The sequence below is a fragment of the Nomascus leucogenys genome, chromosome 17, assembly GCF_006542625.1.
Source record: "Nomascus leucogenys isolate Asia chromosome 17, Asia_NLE_v1, whole genome shotgun sequence".
Lineage (NCBI taxonomy): Eukaryota > Metazoa > Chordata > Mammalia > Primates > Hylobatidae > Nomascus > Nomascus leucogenys.
In genome coordinates, this window is record NC_044397.1 from 31323837 (window position 1) to 31344148 (window position 20312).

At 48.7% G+C, this 20312-nt stretch overlaps 1 protein-coding gene and 1 long non-coding RNA gene across 6 annotated transcripts in view; both read right to left on the minus strand.

The window, feature by feature from the left end:
• LOC100592722 (E3 ubiquitin-protein ligase RNF216) overlaps window positions 1-20312 on the minus strand; it is a 164989-nt gene that overhangs the window by 41645 nt on the left and 103032 nt on the right. The window lies entirely within an intron of this gene.
• LOC101179436 lies at window positions 1245-19229 on the minus strand. The gene is made up of 3 exons (XR_179604.1): window positions 19122-19229; window positions 5410-5504; window positions 1245-1378 (listed from the first exon to the last, which is right to left on the minus strand). It is a non-coding gene; the product is annotated as an uncharacterized LOC101179436 (long non-coding RNA).

Genomic DNA, 20312 nt, shown 5'->3' on the forward strand with positions numbered 1-20312 from the left:
GCCCACCTCAGCCTCCCAAAGTGCTGGGATTACAGGCGTGAACCACTGTGCCTGGCCCCTGCAGGCTGTTTTTCGAAGGGATGGGATCTCACTCTATTGCCCAGTCAGTGGCGCCAGCATAGCTCATGGCAGTCTCCTCAGTAGCCTGAACTTACAGGTGTGCGCCACCATGCCCAGCTTGTAGGCTTCGGTTTTTTGTTAAAGAAAGAAATGAGACCCGCTAGGACTGAAAACTTACACATCTTCACAAAAGGTGCTTTGCATACACATCTCAATCTTCACAGCAACTCTACAGGGAAGTACTGGAGAATTATTCCCATTTTTAATAAAGTAAATACGGCCGGGTGTGGTGGTTCCCTCTTGTAATCCAAGCACTTTGGGAAGCTGACTGGGTGGATCACTTAAGGTCAGGAGTTTGAGACCAGCCTGGCCAACATGGTGACATCCCATCTCTACAAAAAATACAAAAATTAGCCAGGCGCGGTGGTGCATGTCTATAATCCCAGCTACTTGGGAGGCTAAGGCACGAGAATCGTTCGAACCTGGGAGGCAGAGGTTGCAGTGAGCTGAGACTGTGCCACTGCACTCCAGCCTGGGCGACACAGCGAGACTCTGCTCAAACAAAAACAAAAAAGGTAAGGGAAAAAGAAGGCTCGGAGGGTCCAATTAATTTGGTCGAGGTCACAGAGCTTTAGACATGAGTCTGTCTGATCCCAAATCCACTTGCTCTTTCTACTCTAGTCCCACTGTGTGCCCACATGGTGTTTGCTAGCAAGAGCAGGTCACTGTTTACTGGAGAACCCAAGGGCACATGGCTATGAGACAAGCTGAGGTTACAATGGCATCTTGTGTGAGAAGACCACAGAGGAACAATCAGCAAATCTGGGTGTGAGCATCAGGGCATCAAAGGCATGGCCGTGCAGCTGCAGCTGTGCAGGATGCCTGCTTCCTGGAGAGCTGGGAACGGCTCAGTAAGAGGCAGGATGGGATGGGATCAGACCTGAGGATACCCTTTCTTACTGGTAATGATAGGAACCTGCTAATCACAGGGTGATCTCAGACTGGACACGTGTGAGGAAGTAGCTGTTCCTGCCACCTTTGGCCAGTTGCACGTCTGGTGGCATAGCAAAAGGAAGTCCATTTTTAGATTTCCATTACTGCCTAAACAGAGATATGCTCCACGAAAGTTTTCCATAGTCACTCCCTCAACCAGCCCCTGACCCTTACTTGTAAATACATGCCACTTACCTCCTCAAAGGTGGCCAGGATCATGGCATTAAGATTTGGTAATGGCATTGCTTGAGATTATCACCATCACTGAAACTGCTCTGGGTCAGTTTTGTTCAGAGCAATGCAGGTAACAGAGACAGTTTCTGCACTGAAAGGAATGAAGACACTCTCATGTTCCCACCCTTGCCCCTTCCACCAGTGCCACTGAGAGCCTTCCATCAGTGCCAGAGAGAAGGATCGGTATAAAACGAAGCCCTTGTCCTCTTAGAGTCTACTAACAAACAGATAACTGTATACTCTGAGGAAGATGGTGAGTACCTCAGAGGAAACTAAAGCCAGGTAGGGGGCAGGCAGTGTGAACAGGGAGGGTGCCATCTGACACTGGTTTGTCAGGGAAGGCTTGTGTAGAGCTGGCACTTCTGCTTGAGCCTGAAGGCTATCTGGTAGAGAAGCATTCCAGGTAGAGGGAATGCAAGCAGGACAGTAGATGGAGCTAGGACAGTAGACGGAGCTGGGACAGGACAGAGCGCTCAGAGAATCCAGCACCCACACCCCCTATGCCCTCAATGGCACAACACTTTGCCTAAGAATGTCTCTTCTCCTCTGGCAACACCTACTCACCAGTTCTCCCTTCAAATACCGGTGGCTTGGGAAACCCAAATGACCCGGGAAGAGCTGGCACTTGCTCACTGGGCTTCCAGAGCACTTGGCTTATGCGTTGTTACTGCACTTTTAGTGGCGTCTTGTAATTATCTGATTATGTCACATCTCTTCCAAACGCCAGGCGCTCCTTGTGGCAAAGATGATGTCCTGCTGGACAGGCTTGGCATGGAGGGCTCAATTCATCCATTAAAAAAAAAGTTCACTTGGCTGGGCACGGTGGCTTACGCCTGTAATCCCAGCACTTTGGGAGGCCGAGGCAGGCGGATCATGAGGTCAGGAGATCGAGACCATCCTGGCTAACACGGTGAAACCCCGTCTCTACTAAAAATACAAAAACAAATTAGCCAGGTGTGGTGGCGGTCACCTGCAGTCCCAGCTACTTGGGAGGCTGAGGCAGGAGAATGGTGTGAACCTGGGAGGTGGAGCTTGCAGTGAGCTGAGATGGCACCACTGCACTCCAGCCTGGGCGACAGAGCGAGACTCCATCTCAGAAAAAAAAAAAAAAGTTCACTCGATGCCGGGCACGGTGGTTCATGCCTGTAATCCCAGCACTTTGGGAGGCTGAGGCAGGGGGGTCACAAGGTCGGGGGTTCAAGACCAGCCTGGCCAACATAGTGAACCCCGTCTCTACTAAAAATACAAAAATTAGCCGGGTGTGGTGGCGCACGCCTGTAGTCCCAGCTACCCAGGAGGCTGAGACAGAAGAATCGCTTGAACCCAGAAGCAGAGGGTGCAATGAGCTGAGATCCTGCCACTGTACTCCAGCCTGGGCAACAGAGAGGGAGTCCGTCTCAAAAAAACAAAACAAAACAAAAAAACCCCAAAACAAACAAAAAAAAGTTCACTTGAGTGCCTATTCTGTGCCACATGGGGATGTGATGGAGATGAAGCCTGGAGAATTCCTAACCTGGAGGGGCTCGTAATCAACCACCGTACATCTTAGGTATCTTTGGATTTCTAGAGCCTAGCACTAGATTTGAGCGGCACAAGGTGCTCAGTGTCTGAGGTGGAGGCTGGCAAGACAAAGCACATCTTCTCTATGCAGAGAGTTATAAATGTTTTTTGTACTTTCCATGGGCAAAAAAAACGTATCTATCTCCTCCCTGAAAGAACATTATTTCCTCCCTATTGGGTCTTACTTATAATTATGCCAAGTACTTTATGAGAAAATGAAATTATGAATATATACGACCCTTTCAGGTTAATTCATTACAGCTTGAGCCTTAAGGATGAGTTATTGTCGTTCCTTTCTTTGCTCCCTAATGTCTTTCCCCAATTTAATGAGTTAAACTACAAACAGCAGTTATTACCAAGCGGCTAATGACCAAATGCTTGCAGATGGTGTGAGAAAGTACTGCATGTATTTATTTCAATTAGGATGTTCTTTGTTGATTTTCTCCTATAGTTTCAAGACAGAAGTTGATCTCTCTTCAATCAGGATAAAAGGAGCTCACAAACAGTACACCCTGAAAATGTGTGCCTAAGAGAACTTCTGGTTTAGAGGGGTCAGGACTGGAAATGCGCATTCTGCCTGTGTCCCAGCCTGGCTCTCCCCAACACTCCCAGGGGCTGTGGAAGGCCAGTTGCTGCCCAAGGGTAGGCTGCTCGCTTCCCCCACTGGCCAGCATTCTCCTCTGCACTCCCAGCAACAAGATAATCCAAACTGCCTGGGTCCAGTTCTTAAAGGAGACACAAAATTCTATTTTTTTTTTTGAGACGAAGTTTTGCTGTTGTTGCCCAGGCTGGAGTGCAATGGCACAATCTTGGCTCACCGCAACCTCCGCCTCCCAGGTTCAAGCAATTCTTCCTGCCACAGCCTCCCAAGTAACTGGGATTACAGGCGCCTGCCACCACGCCTGGCTAATTTTTGTAGTTTTTAGCAGAGACGGGGTTTCACCACGTTGGCCAGGCTGGTCTTGAACTCCCGACCTCAGATGATCTGCCCGCCTTGGCCTCCCAAAGTGCTGGGATTACAGGCACGAGCCACCACACCCAGCCAGGACACACAAAATTCTAGCATGAATTCTTCTAACAGTGTCTTGTAATGATCTGATAATGTCACATCTAAGAAGCCAAGCTCACCATGCAGGGGATTCCTCTCTATCCTCAAAGTACAGTAAATCATCTCTCAAAGGAAGGAGAACCTTTACATTTCCAAATGCAGAAATTCAAATCTGCGAGTGGCCAAGTCAGAGCTCTGGGAACCATTACAAAGCCTCCCCCACCTCACCCCCTAGTCCTGAGGAAAGGGCTTCTTTGGGGGAAGATTTCATGTTGTTCTTAAATATTTTTTGTTTTCATACACACCTCACCTACCATTTCTATGTACAGAACCAGGCTTTGAAAAAAGAAATCTTGAAGTGTTATTTCTGTGGATTAGAAAACTTCTTTCCCTGAGCCACCAGGATTAGGTGACAAATTGGAATACGAGAAGCTTTATATGTGGTTTCTGTGCTAATGCTGCCCCCTAGGGATGGAAAGTTACAAGGCACCGAGACATCAGCTTGACTGCTCTGGGAGAGACCACACATAGCTGCCGGCTTTTTATTATACTATGGGGACCAGGGCTTCGAGGACAGAGTGGGAGGGCAAAGTCTTTCTAGAATAAATCGAAGTTCAATTTTATCTTTATCATAGTAACTACAAACAAAACTACCAATTCCCTTATATTGGTTATTCAAATACAGACAACTGTTTCTCTCGAATGGCTGTTTAATAGAATCACAGAGACTGTATCAGCAACGCCTAGGCAATGGCAGCATGTGGACATTTATATAAAAATTCCAAGACCAAGGCCGGGCGCGATAGCTCACGTCTGTAATCCCAGCACTTTGGGAGGCCGAGACAGGTAGATCCTGAGGTCAGGAGATCGAGACAATCCTGGCAAACACGGTGAAACCCTGTTTCTACTAAAAATACAAAAAAATTAGCCGGGCGTGGTGGCGGGTGCCTGTAGTCCCAGCTACTCGGGAGGCTGAGGCAGGAGAATGGCATGAACTCGGGAAGCAGAGCTTACAGTGAGTGGAGATCACGCCACTGCACTCCAGCCTGGGCGACAGAGTGAGACTCCGTCTCAAAAAAAAAAAAAAAAATTCCAAGACCAATATGTGAGCTCCTACTAAGGACTATGGGTCCTGCTCTGCAGTGGGGACACACGTTAAGTGTAATATATAGTAAGACATGATTGTAAGTGCTGAGGAGAAAAAAATAGAAGAGGAATGCACTGGGGTGGAGAGGGCGAAATAGTTCACAATTATAAACCGGTGGTCAGGAAAGGCCTCTCTGCGAAGGTGCATGTAAGTGAAGACTTAAGAAAGGCGAGGGAGCGCGTCTGGTGCTATCTGGGGGAAAGAATTCCAGGCACCAGGAACAGGGAGGAGCAGGGTGGGCAGAGTTGTAAGGTGGAGAGGAGGGTTGGGTTTGCAGGCTGCCTGGGGCCTGAGCCCAGAGTAAACAGATGCTGAAGAAGAGCCTCTGCAATGGCTGTGCATGACGTTGATTCCCAAAGAACCCCACCTGCAGGGATCCCTTTCACGGGGAGCTCTCAAGCCCTCTGAGCTGTGCCTCTGAAGGTGGGGCCTCTCCCGCCTTCCTGCCGAGCTTCTCACAGCCTGGAAAGGGCAGAAGGGGAGGCTGTAACTAAGCCTCTTCCAAAGGGTTTGCTCCCCGTAGATGCTCCATACAATATAGGTTGTGGAACCTAAGTTACTACAGCAATGACTTCTTTTTTTTTTTTGAGATAGGGTCTCATTCTGTCACCCAGGCTGGGGCGCAGTCAGTGGTGCCATCATAGGTCACTGGGCTCAAGCCTGGGCTCAAGTGATCCTGCCACCTCAGTGCCCAGAGTAGCTGTGACCACAGGCACATACCACCATACCTGGCTAATTTTTTGTACAGACCAGGTCTTGCTATGTTGCCCATCCTGGTCTCAACTCCTGGGCTCAAAGGATGCACCCGCCTTGGCCTCCCATATGCTGGGATTACAGTTGTGAGGCACTGTGCCTGGCCAGCCATGACTTTTAAACTATATACTGTGGCCCTTTGGTGGGCTGTAAGGTCATTTCAGTAGATTATGACTAGTGGATTTAAAGAAAGTTAAAACAAAAATACTAGGGCATATTCCATGTGTCAAGTATTTGTTTTATAAAACTGTTTCTGTTACACCTATATTTATTTATGTTTGGATGAGGCTTATGGTAATTTATATTTCCTACTATAGGTCACAAGCAAAAAAGTTTAAAAGCCATTAATTTAGAATTCATTCAGAATTAAAGTTTCTTTAAAAAGGCATCAAAAGGCTCATTCTCACAATAGGAAGTCCCAGGGATCACTGCCAGGAACTGAAAACCAGCCCCATCTCTAGTTACCCTGGAGGTGACTCTGCTGATAAGAAACAATGCCCAGGAACCAGGGGAACCCCAGCCTTCTCCATCCTGCAGGAGCAGGGCCACGCGTAGGAAGCAGATCTAATAACAGATCATTTCAAACTGTCAAACAGAAACACCGTTATCACTTGGGCAGAAACAAGCCAGGCTGACCTTGTCTTTGCTTACTGCTTGGGCTACCCTTGGGCTTCCCAGGGTTTTGCTGGGAATCTTGCCCTGGCAGGAACAGCCAGCAAAACCAGCTCTTGCCTGCTGGAGCTGCACTGTCAGCATGCCCTGGAAGAGAGGCTGCAAATTCCAGGAAGCCTCCTTCCAGGTAGGACAAAGGCCATCTTGACACTCCTCCTCATGCCCAGGCTGACAACAGCTGGACTTAAAGTTACTGGACCAGGTGGGGGAAAGGAACCACTGGGGTCTGGGCACAGGGTGGGAAGAAGGAAGTCGAGGCTTCATCCTGAGTCATTCAGCAGAAGTGCTGGTTCCAGGGTACAGTGCAGCTTCAAGTTGAGCAGGTAACTTCGCGTTGGTATTTTAGGGCGCCGTGTAAAGATGGCAGTAATTCATGTATCCAGGGACAGAAGAATACAAAGCTGTCTGAACTTGGCGTTGACAATACCCCTTTGTGGATATCAGACAGGACATCTTCCAAAGTACTGTTTATATAGCAGGCACAGAAAAGCGGCTGCCCCTGGTAGTTTTTCACATTCTCATAAAAATCAAATCCCTTCTCAGAGTAAATAGCAAAGTGGACTTTTTTTCTTGCTCTGTCACCCACGCTGGAGTGCAGTGGCGCGATCTCGGCTCACTGCAAGCTCCGCCTCTCAGGTGCACGCCATTCTCCTGCCTCAGCCTCCCAAGTAGCTGGGACTATAGGCACCCACCACCACGCCCAGCTAATTTTTTGTATTTTTAGTAGAGACAGGGTTTCACCACGTTAGCCAGGATGGTCTCGATTTCCTGACCTTGTGATCCGCCCACCTCGGCCTCCCAAAGTGCTGGGATTACAGGTGTGAGCCACCGTGCCGGGCCACAAAGCTGACTTTTAATCTTTCCCTCCTTGCTAGTGAAATGTGACAAAAAGGGAAGCCTCTCTTGAGGACAGGAGATATGAACTGAGGATGAGGGTCAAAGGAGGGAGGAAAAAAGGGTCAACTCGACACAGAAGAATGATAAAAATATAGGTGGGAGACACCCAGAGTGGAGGGCTCAGAAGCGGGCCAGAGATCCTAGTCCTGAGGAAGAACGCTGTTAGGAAGTAGCCGGGGCCCGCTGTTGCCCTTCCAGGGCTTCACGCCCTTCATTCTCCTGGTTCACACGCTTTGGGTGTTCTAGTCACGGTGTATCTTCCCCATGTCTTTACTATGGGAAATAGTAGAACACTATCTAGTTAGCATACTATCCACCTGATGCCTCTAGATGCGATTACTCTCACACCTTCACTCATCCCCACAGGGCTCTTATCCATCCGAAATCTAGTTATCTCCCCCAGGAATAAGAGCAGGAGCATAAGTGATTTTTAGTTCTGTGGACCTAATATTATAAAGAGCATTAGAGAGTATTTCAACGCAGGCAGGTGGCTACAGATGGCCACCTTGGGGGAAACTATCCCACCCAGTCCCGTGCTGTGCAGGATGGGCGGGACTGTCTGCACCTGCCAGCCTGAGAGGAGTATGGGTGGTTGGGCTCCAGCTATACCTACTAAGCAGAGTTGCATCTGACAAGATCGCTAACTGATTCCGACATACAGTAAAGTTGAGAAGCTGGCCTCTTTTGATCCAGGTCTTGGTTTTGCTGATCCTCTGATACCTCTATTTAGAAAAGAAACGAGATCTTTAGAAGACCAATCTTTGCCACTGGCAATCACAGGGAGGCTGACACACTCATTATCCATTCTTTTCAGTGTGGCTGAAAAGACTGGCAGAGTTTACTCAATGCTTATAAAATCATCACTCCATCTTGCCTCAAGTGAAAGATTATTGACAGATTTAGCAGTAAGAGACCAAAAGATGCTAGAGAGTGAGGTGCGGGGTCTGTTCATGCTTCTAAATCAAGACCTAAACTTCATATCAAATCTGCCAGATATCACTGTTGAAACTGAGACTGTGTTGGCCAGGTGCAGTGGTTCACGCCTGTAATCCCAGCACTTTGAGAGGCCAAGGTGGGCGGATCACTTGAGGTCAGGAGTTTTGAGACCAGCCTGGCCAACATGGCAAAACCCTATCTACTAAAAATACAAAAATTAGCCCGACATGGTGGTGTGCACTTGTGATCCCAGCTACTCAGGAGGCTGAGGCAGGAGAATTGCTAGAATCTGGGAGGCGGAGATTACAGCGAGCTGAGATTGCACCACTGCACTCCAGCCTGGGCAAGACTCCATCTCAAAAAAAAAGAAAGTAAGTGAGATTGTGGATGGTGCGTTTGGAAATCCTTTTTTTTTTTTTTTTTTTTTTTTTGAGATGAAGTCTCTGTCTGCCACCCACGCTGGAGTGCAGTGGTGTGATCTTGGCTCACTGCAACCTCCGCCTCCCAAGTTCGAGTGATTCTCCTGTCTCAGCCTCCCGAATAGCTGGGATTACAGGCACGCACCACCATGCCCAGCTATTTATTTATTTATTTATTTATTTTTAGTAGAGACAGGGTTTCACCATGTTGGCCAGGCTGGTCTCGAACTCCTGACCTCAAGTGAGGCACCCGCCTTGGCCTCCCAAAGTGCTGGGATTACAGGCGTGAGCTACCGTGCCTGGCCTGGAAATCACTTTCATAAATAACCTGGATGTAAGACTTTCAGGATCCATTTCCTGTACATGCACTGCTCCCCTGAGATGACACACGCCTGACCACAGTGCTGCTGCCCGACTGCAGAGGACCCAGCCATGTGGAAGTGGGCTCCTCCGATGTGCATGGAGGGGCTGCCAAAAGGAGACACCCAGAACCAGAGGAGAGTGCTGAACTAGTGTTTGGGTAAAAAAACAGCCTTTTATTTCCTCTTTTTGCTTATTCTTGGATTTAAATTTTTGGTATAGTTAATCATGTATGAAACAAATCTTAGGAGATTCCATCATTTCACAGAAATGTTTATGAGCAAGAAATTAATGGTATGCCCCTCACCATTCTGACCCCAAAGCATGCTTAATCTCCACCCCTACTGGTTCATTAGTTTCTTCATGTCCGACAACCTAAGGTGACCTTTGGAAGCAAAAGAACAGCTAAGGTGGTGTAACTGGGTCTCGTAACACAGTAGTATGTTGAAATGTGACTTCCCTCTCATCTTTTTTGAGTTGTGTTTTCAGCCTTAATCCATAGCCCAAATTCTCAGTTCCAGTTATATGGCCTACGCAGGAGGAACTTGTAGTGGTGGCCATAAGGAGGCCGTCTGTAGCCTTTTTCAGGGGTGAGGGTCCACCCCGGGAAAGCAGGACTCAAGGTCTGCCCAAGACGAACCACCATGCCTCTCCCTTCCCTAGGAGGCCTAGAGTGTTTTCTGTGAACTACTTGGTTCCGGGAGAGCTGCCGGAGTGGCAGCCTGCTCTGGTGTTGCTAATAGCGTTTTTTTTTTCTTTACAGAAACTGCTCTAAATAACACAGATGGACAACAGGATAAAACCTCACCAGAGGCAATATGCCTTTTGCCAGGCTCCCTAAGCTGCGCTCTAGTTAGGCTCAGCAACTGCTCCATGTGCCCATGTGAAGGCTGGAAATCCTGATGAACACAGAGGGGACCCAGCTGCTCATGCTTGAATACACTTGCCTTTGGCTCATCTCTAAGCCCAGTGGTAACTGTTCCTGCTTTCTATTGTTTTCCCAACTGAATCACACGTGCTAAAAAGATACATCATTTATCTGTGGCTGTTATGAACTGAACTATGTCTCCCTCAAATGCTTATGTGAAGCCCTTAACTCTGACACCTTGGACAATGACTGTATTTGGAGACAGGGCCTTTAAAGAGGTGATTATATTAAATGAGGCTGATAGGGTGGGCGCTATTCCAATCTAACTGATAGCCTTATAAGAAGGACAGAGAGAGCTGGGCACGGTGGCTCACGCCTGTAATCCCAGTAGTTTGGGAGGCTGAGACGGGTGGATCACGAGGTCAGCAGTTCGAGACCAGCCTGACCAACATGGTGAAACCCCGTCTCTACTAAAAATACAAAAAAATTAGCTGGGCGCGGTGGCGGCACCTGTAATCCCAGCTACTTGGAAGGCTGAGGCAGGAGAATCTCTTCAAACTGGAAGGCGGAGGTTGCAGTGAGCCAAGACTGCGCCACTGCACTCTAGCCTGGGCAAACGAGAGCAAAACTCTGTCTCAAACAAACAAAAAAAGGACAGAGACACCAGAGGAGTGCACAGAAAAGGCCATGTGAGGAGACAGCACGAAGACAGCCCTCTGCAAGCTAAGGAGAGGGGCCTCACAAGAAACAAAACCTGATGACAACTTCATTTCAGACTTCTAGCTCCAAAACTGTAAGAAAACTGATGGCATATATAATCCCCTAGTCTGGTATTTTGCTATGGCAGCCGAGCTGACCAAGACAGTGGCCTTTGATGACTATCAAGGAGTAGATGGCAGTGGATCAGAGAAGTTCCCGCCCCTTTGTGCACACACTGTGCCCTCTGATCTTCTTCATACATGTTGGAGACGTTAAGTCCTGATTCTGGGGGACAGATGGAAAGCAGGCTGTAGAGACTGGGACTAAGTCCCAGAAAACCAAGAATGCCACCGAGTTATTTTCCATCCAGAAGAGCACATGGCTTCCTGGAAGCAGCTGCCCCTAAATACATGTTTACTTTGGGGGAATGATAATCTTGTAGTTATATCAGTTACTTTGGTCTTTACTAATGTTTATATAAAAGGATCCCACTCTACAAAAATGCCAAGTTGGAGAGTTATGTTTGTTAAATTTAATAACAAGAAGTGAAGCAACCAGACTCTAGAATGAAACTACACACACACGATGTAGTGCTTGTAGCATCAAGACAACTCAAGAGTTTAACCCACTGATGAATTTCAACAGGAGTTGGACTTTGAATTGATGTTCTGGGAATAAAAAGAGGTTTCCAGAATTCATAAAACATTTTTATCCACTTAGATACATTCTCTTGCTGGTACCCGACAATAAATACTCATCACATAAATACTTATGTGATCACATAAGCACACTGGTGCTGGTATGGAGCATGAGTCTGGAAGAGAGAAGGCCAGTGAGGAGGCTGCTGTGGTCTTCCTGGTGAGCAGCGCAGGGTAGAGGATGGATGTGAGGGAGGACTTGAGATAGGATGCTGTAGAGCACTGGGAGGCGAGGAGCTGGGGCTCTCTAGGACACAGGGACACAGGCAGCACACTCCCAGGACAGTGCTGAGGAGCCCTACTGGATTTATCATTTGACCAAGGGGGATGTCTTGAAATTGGAAAATGTACAAAACAAGTACTGAGATGTCCTGGCTACAGCTCAGGATCTGTGGTTTATAGATGTATTGTGTCTTAACAAGAGACACAGGGCAGGGGCAGGGTGTATCCATCTCTCCATCGACGCAGGGTGGGACGGGGGTATATGTGCACGGTGTGGGCATTCTCACCACTCTCTGGACCTCCAGAGACCAATGTGTCCTCTACAACACCAAATGCCCCGCCTGCGGGCAGTACTGCACTGGTCACCAGCACCACCCCAAGCAGGGGAAGTCAGTGGTTATTGAGATTCTTCTATGAAGCCACAAGGTGTACAGCATGGCCTCTGCCCGCCCACCTATCTACCCCACCTGCTTACAGTAATTAGCGTGGCCCTGTCAGTGGAGCTGCTGTTCAAGAACAGGCTCGACAGAATGGAGTGGGCTGGAGATGGCTTTGTGGGCGAAAGCATCTGCAAGAACAGGCAGGCAGGTGGGGGACTGGCCTGATTTGCGAGAAGAGAAGAAGGGGCTAGACTAACAAGAGTGACAAAGGCTCTAGAAGCCACTGCAGGTTCCAACTGGGGGTGATGTGAACAGCAAAGCTGACCTGTCACGTGGGGCAGTATGCAGGAAAGAGAGAAAGTTGCAGGATCAAGTGCAGGAGGCCAAGACCACAGCCCAGAATGAGGGCCTGCAAGGAATTTCTCCATTTGGCTAGATCTGGAGAATAAAACATCCCATGTCATCACAGCAAATAAAAATATTAAGCCTGAGCAACACAGCACGACCTTGTCTCTACAAAAAATAAAAAAATTAGCTGGGTGCAGTGGTGCGCACCTGTAATTCCAGCACTTTGGGAGGCTGAAGCAGGAGGATCACCTGAACCCAGGAGTTTGAGACCAGCCTAGGAAAGACAGAGAGACTTCCATCTCTCTCTTTCTCTCATTTTTTTTTTTGAGACGGAGTCTTGCTGTATCGCCCAGGCTGGTGTGCACTGGCATGATCTCTGCTCACTGCAACATCTGCCTCTTGGGCTCAAGTAATTCTCCTGCCTCAGCCTCCAAGTGGCTGGGATCACACGTGTGTGCCGTCATGCCCAGCTAATTTTCAATTATTTATTTATTTATTTTTTTACGATGGAGTCTTGCCTTGTCGCCCAGGCTGGAGTGCAATGGCGTGATCTCAGCTCACTGCAACCTCCGCCTCCCTGGTTCAAACGATTCTCCTGCCTCAGCCTCCCGAGTAGCTGGGATTATAGGCACCCGCCACCACGCCCAGCTAATTTTTGTATTTTTAGAGAGACGGGGTTTCACCATGTTGGTCAGGCTGGTCTCAAACTCCTGACCTCATGATCCGCCCACCTCTGCCTCCCAAAGTGTTGAGATTACAAGCATAAGCCACTGTGCCCGACTAATTTGCAAATTTTTAGTACAGATGGGATTTCACCATGTTGGCCATGCTAGTCTCAAACTCCTGACCTCATGATCCGCCTGCCTCAGCCTCCCAAAGTGCTAGGATTACAGGAGTGAGCCACTGCGCCCAGCCCTCCATCTCTTAAAAAAAAAAAAAAAAAAAAAAAAGGCCAGGTGTGGTGGCACACCCCTGTAGTCCCAGCTACTCGGGAGGCCAAAGTGGGAGCATCACTTAAGCCCAGGAGGTCGAGGCTGCAGTGACCTATGATCGCACCACTGCACTCCAGCCTGGGCAACAGAGACTCTGTTTCAAAACAAAACAAAACAAAACAAAACAAAACAAAACAAAACAAAACAAATGAAAAAGGTCAGCTGGGAATTCTTGGGGAGACTAGTCCAAAAAGAGGTGACACTCACTCGTTTACAGTTGTGCAAAGCCCCCGGGGGGTCTTTAAAGCAAATGTAGCTCTGGGAGGCAGAGGTGGGCAGATCACCTGAGGTTAGGAGTTCGAGACCAGCCTGGCCAACATGGCAAAACCCCATCTCTACTAAAAAATACAAAAATTAGCTGGGCATAGTGGCACGCACCTGTAATCCCAGCTACTTGGGAGGCTGAGGCAGGAGAATTGCTTGAACCAGGGAGATAGAGGTTGCAGTGAGCTGAGATCACGCCACTGCACTCCAGCCTGGGCGACAGAGAGAGACACTGTCTCAAAAAAAACAAAACAAAACATATATATAAAGCAAATGTGGGTACAGAATGGCAACTGCTGAAAAACCAGCTTCATATGTAACTACAGCGGAGCTCCCACAATTTAAAAGGTGAATTTTTTTATTTTAAATAATGGCAGGGAAAAATGTAGTGATTCTGGAACACTCAAATAAGGTACCAACTACTAACAGTCTGTTGTGTGCTAGTTACTATGCTGGGCACTTCACAGACATCACCTCATTCAATTCTTATCCCTCTGCACACACACTAGGTTCTGCACAGACAAGAATTAGAGACCCCAGAGGGGACAGGCTTTCCTGGGCCATATCCGAGGGGACAGGGGAGGTGTGAGTTTGGCATGGTGTAGTGGCTCATGCCTGTAATCCCAGCACTTTGGAAGGCTGAGGCAGGAAGATCACTTGAGGCCAGGAGTTTGAGACAAGCCTGGACAACAAAGCAAGATACTCTCTACAAAAAATAAATTTAAAAAAATTAGCTGGGTGTAATGGTGCCCACTTATAGTCCCAGCTACTCAGTAGGCTGAGGCAGCGGGATTGCTTGAGCCCAGGAGGTGGGGCTGCAGTGAGCTATGATCGCATCACTGCGCTCCAGCCTGGATGACAGAGCAAGACCCTCTCAAAACAAACAAACAAACGAACAAAGGAGTAAGGTCATGAAGCCTGTAGCGCTAACTCTATTCAAATTTTTTTTTTTTTTTTTTTTTGAGATGGAATTTCGCTCTTGTTGCCCAGGCTGGAACGCAATGGTGCGATCTCAGCTCACTGAAACCTCCACCTCCTGGGTTCAAGAGATTCTCCTGCCTCAGCCTCCTGAGTAGCTGGGATTACAGGCATGCACCACCATGCCTGGCTAATTTTGTATTTTTAATAGAGACGGGGTTTCTCCACGTTGGTCAGGCTAGTCTTGAACTCCTAACCTCAGGTGATCCGCCCACCTCAGCCTTCCATGGCCCTCTTCTTCTTTTTTCTTTTTTTTTTCTTTTTTTGAGACAGAGTCTTGCTCTGTTGCCCAGGCTAGAGTGCAATGTGTTCTCGGCTCGCTGTAACCTTCGTCTCCCGGGTTCAAGTGATTCTTGTGCCTCAGCCTTCCAAGTAGCTGGGACTACAGGCATATGCCACCAGGCCCGGCTAATTTTTTTGTATTTTTAGGAGAGATAGGGTTTCGCCATGTTGGTCAGGCTGATCTTGAACTCCTGGTCTCAAGTGATCGGCCCGCCTTGGCCTCCCAAAGTGTTGAGATTACAAGCATGAACCACTGCGCCCAGCCTCAAGTTCTTTCCATGCCAAAGAAATTTCTTTCTCCCCAGTTATATACCTTATAATTTTATGCAAACTTTTAACACAAAACAAAGCTGGCCTTAAAAGTGCTGACGGCAGTTGCAAAAAGTATGATTCTGAACCAAGTCAATCCCCATCTGTGAGAACTGTCGCTGGGGAATCCCCCTGAGCTGCACCTGCATTGAGTGCTCAGGCCAAGCCAGTGGCCTCTGCTTCCTCACAGTCTCCCATCCGTCCTGTCTGCCTGGCTGTGTGACCACCACAGCTCTCATGGGGCTCCTGGCACACAAAAGATACCTGGACATTAGAGGGGCACCAGAGGGGAATACACACACAATTAGGAGAAGCAGCTTCCAGCTGAAAAGGCTGGGCCCCCTATGCCCCTATTCTTAAGGAATAATGGCATTTCCGGCCTAACAAATGGGAGAGAAAGAAAACTCATAAACATACAGTGCAACGTGAGCCACGACACAGAAAAGCCACTGGCCTCAGGGTCCAAACACTTCCTCTCTGGTCATTGTCCCAGGCTAGATTCAAGGCTGGCCCTGGGTCTATGACCAGGTGTGCATCCAGCTGGGGCACTTCAAAATGGGACCAATGAACACTGGACATAACCTCATCCAAGGCCCATTATTTCCCATAGGGAAGGGTTATTGTTCCTTAAAAGCCAAACCAAACCAAAACCCACCAACCACATGAAACGAACCTCGTAAGAGAACTAGTGGCCTGACCTAAGAGAAATACCACTACAGACCACATACATCTCCCTTGTTTTTAGGGCACTCTGACGTATGGTTTACATAGTGTGGAAAACAGAAGTGATTTCATTTTCTAATGGCATTAATTCTAAATTGTCCAGGTGTTAATTTTAGAGCAAACACATGTGACTTAGAGACTGCTCAGCACGTGCTTCTGCGACATCAGCCAAGGAGTCGCTATCTGCTGTTGTCTTTTGCTTCTGGACGTTACATGCTCTACTGTATGGGTGGTCTGGGCAATGCCACCTGCATTCACTAAAGGTGGGCACTAGGTAAATTATCTCCATTGTAAGACTGGACTGCTAATCACAGAACCATATTCTTTTGGTTTTCTTGCCATTTTCTCAGGCTTTCCTCTATAAAAGGAAAAAAAAAAAGGAAATCTAGAAGAAAAAAAGAATGAAATAAAAGATCCAGGCTATATCGAAAGGCTGCATATATGGCTTCTGGTAAATTATAATAATAGCAAACCCTTACAAAGGGACCATCCTAAGCACTTTGTACTTAACCATTTGTCTGTCTTTTACATTTGTGTTAGCATCCTCAGATTGGAAAGAAGTGACTAAGAACAGGTCTGGAATTACCATTCAATCGCTATGAGGGTAGGTGAATCCCCTTCCAGTCCTGGCCTGACCTCATTCTCCACTTCCTGTGCAGAGTCCTGGGAGTGTTACTCAGGAAATCCCAGGAATCAGAGTCTGCCCAAGGGGGAAGGGTTGTCTATGCAGAGGCCATTAGAGTAACTAAATCAGAATCCAGTAGAAATCAGGGGAAGGGGGATACTGGAATGTAAGGGAGCTAGAAAAACAGCTCTTTGCTCTCTTCCGGGTTCCTGGTTTACATACACAGCCCCGGCCCTGTTATCACACACCCACACTCTTAACTGGAGCAGTAAGACCACAGTGATCTTTCCAGGGGGTAACCAGATTTTGCGACTGTTCTTGGTATTCTACCTTCTACACACCTGTCTTCGTCTTGGTGGTACTGGGGTTTCCTCCCAGCTCAGAGATGTGCACTCCAATGCCTGACGCCCCACTGTGGAGCCAAAGGGCCCCGGCTACATAAATTTGCCAATACTCAGGCATGCGCCCAAATCTAGGTTTACTTCTGAGGCTCTGGGGCCCTCTGCTGACCTCCTGCTGTAACTTTTAGCTCCTCACCAGACCAATAAGAAAACCAGCCTGAAAAATCTTCCCATTTTACTGCCATCTACAAGACTTTCAATTATGTTCTCTGAGCTTCAGCCATGTCAATATATTACCTGCATTTCATAAACAGGATCAGAGGAACATTAAGGCTGACAGGCCCTGGGCAGGGAACTAACCATCGCCAAGGACTGACCTATATTACCACCTCCCCAAGCGCAGAGAAAAATAAGATTCAGAGATTCATGCCACCTGGTGTCCCCACATGACCTGGTGGTCAGGAGACTGGCTCTGGGCCCGCCTGAGTAGTCCACCATGGCTACTTACTAAAGTGACCTCAGGTGAGTGACCTCACCTCTCCCAGCTTCAGCTTCCCTATCTATAAAACGAGTGCTTGTAAGGAGGCCGGCACTTGTAGTGACAAATATCAGTTGCTGCTCCGCCATGGCTCCAGTCACAACTGTGCCTCCTGGGCCTGTTACCCTCCAAGCATGCTTCAAGGAAACCCTGCACCGTGGGAGCTACAGCAGTGAGACAAGCTGGAGAGGCTGCTCCTCACACAGAAGGTGACAGAGCAGATTTCTGGACACCAGTTCATCAGGGAAGACGTGAGAACTGGACTGGATAACTTAAGAGGCAAAGATCTGCAGACAAGCTGAGGAGGCCGAACTCCTAGAGAAGAAGTGGGGAGCATGGCTGGTTTATCAGTTGCCCTCCAATAACCCTGATCGCACAGGGACTAGAAATGGCCTCAATAGAGCAACGAGGAAATTTATGGGAGCCACAAGTGTAGAGTATTTTAAAAGTTATTGAGTAAAGTTGTAAAATTTAAGAGTAGAGAGATTAGAAATAGTGGGATGAATAACAGCAGCAGCTACCATTTATTGAGTACTTATGGATGAAACATCTTAGTTATCAAGTCATTTAATCCTCCTAACAGACTTTTCAGGAGGATCCTGTCACCCTCGGGTGGGGGTGGTGGTGGTGTGGTGCGGGGGGTGCACACAGCTAACAAGCGGTGGGACAGCCATCTGAACATGGCCATGCTGCTCCAGCCAGCCCCTGCCAAAGGCACTGGACTAAGGGCCTGTTCGTCACCGTCTAGTGACATATTTTGGGCAAATCCTTCAGCCCTAGAATGGTGCAGAACAGGGCAAGCTGTGGCCCGGCCAGCCTCACAAGGGGCTGGGTTGTGAGGATGCAAGCGCTGAGCGCACTGGTGCACACACACACAGTATCAAGTGTAACGAGGCTGTTGGTGAGTCCAGGGGAATGCGGTGAAGCCTCTCAGCAGCAGGAGTGCTGACCAGAGTCCCTTGAGGGTCCTCCCTGCCTCACGTTTCTGGAAGCCTAAGTGATCACCAGATGTGCAATTATTTGATAAGGCTTAGCTCCAGGCGCTATGACAACAGACATAAAATCAAAACCACTGAAATCGAGAGTGAGAATAGCCCTGTCATGGAATCTCCCATGGAATGTGCTGCTGCAAGGGGCAATTAAACAAAAAAAGGAAGGCAGGCACCACTGAGAGAAAAGTGTATCGGTGTGAGTGCTTGCATTTCTAACAACTGGCCCTGTGGGAATAAGCATCTTTAGACCCTCGGCAGGAGAGACCATCATGCTCCACTGGGTCCCTCACCCGCCTTTCTGCTAAGCGGCCAGAGTCCCTGGGCAGGTGAGCCAGGCGGCTCCACAGTTGGCTTTAAGAAGCACAACAGGGACCCTGTATGCACAGCGAGTCCCTGAGGGTCCTGGGAGTCTCTTGCTGGGATCGTTACATCCTCAGTCCTCTGCTACCAGAATAATCATGTGATAAGCTAAATCTGATCATTTCACTACCCTGTTTAATGACCATGGACAGACTTTCTGCTGCAATCAGAAAGAAGTCCACATTCTTCACATAAGGGACATCCCCTCTATGAGCTGGCCCTGAAGCTTCCAGTCTCCTCACTTGCCCTGGAAACACACACTCCCCTCTACTTTAACACTGTGTCCTCTTCCAGAAGGCTCTTCATGCTCTAATGCAGCCTTCAAGGTGCAATAGGGAAGTGGTTCCTTTGTCCCCCGCCCTGCCCCCAGCTAGCTCTGTCATCACAGAATGCGGTCCACTCCCCCAAGCCCACGTGTCCTACCTGAGCCCTCCACATGGTGGGCTTGTCAGCTCACTGGTTACTCAACACTTCTTTTGTTGTTGTTGTTGAGACGGAGTCTTGCCCTGTCGCCAGCCTGGAGAGCAGTGGCGCAATCTTGGCTCACTGCAATCTCTGCCTCCTGGGTTCAAGCGATTCCCCCGCTTCAGCCTCCTGAGTAGCTGGGACTACAGGCACGCACCACCATGCCCAGCCAATTTTTTTTTTTTTTTTTTTTTTTTTGAGACGGAGTCTCGCTCTGTCTCCCAGGCTGGAGTGCAGTGGCGCCATCTCCGCTCACTGCAAGCTCCGCCTCCCGGGTTCACGCCATTCTCCTGCCTCAGCCTCCCAAGTAGCTGGGACTACAGGCGCCCGCCAACACGCCCGGCTAATTTTTTGTATTTTTAGTAGAGACGGGGTTTCACCGTGGTCTCGATCTCCCGACCTCGTGATCCGCCCGCCTCGGCCTCCCAAAGTGCTGGGATTACAGGCGTGAGCCACTGCGCCCGGCTGCCCAGCCAATTTTTTTTGTATTTTACTAGGGACGGGGTTTCACCGTGTTGGCCAGGATGGTCTCGATCTCCTGACCTTGTGATCCGCCTGACTCAGCCTCCCAAAGTGCTGGGATTACAGGCGTGAGCCACCACGCCCAGCACTCAACACTTCTACTTGGATGTCTAAAAGGCACTCCAGACAAAAGATGTCTGAAGCACCACTTCTGGCCCCTGGGCTCCCCTGTATCCCTGAAGGACACAGCCATCCACTGGCTGCTCATGCAACAAAACCCAATTCCTCCTTTCTCTTTACCCCCACTCATTCCAGCTTGTCCTTTCTGTTCCGCCTCCAAAATGCACCTCACACCTAACCCACTCCTATCTGAGTCCAGAACCCAGCCTAGATCCCCACTGGCTGGGCCATGGCGGACAGCCTGGACTTCAGGCCATCCCACCCCTCACTCCCTCTCATGCTGCTGCCTCCAGCCATACCCCACAGATGCCCCAGACCCTTCCCACACTGGGGTCTCGGTTCCTGTGTTTTCACCTGAACAGCTTGTCCCCGGCTCTTTGAACGCCTAGCCTCTTGCTTATAATTTGGACAAGTCCTGAATCGTTTGTGGTTCTTCAGAGACACTGAAGAGCCACCTGGGCCTTTAGCAGCACCCTCAATGTTTCTCATACTATGCCTAATGTAGGA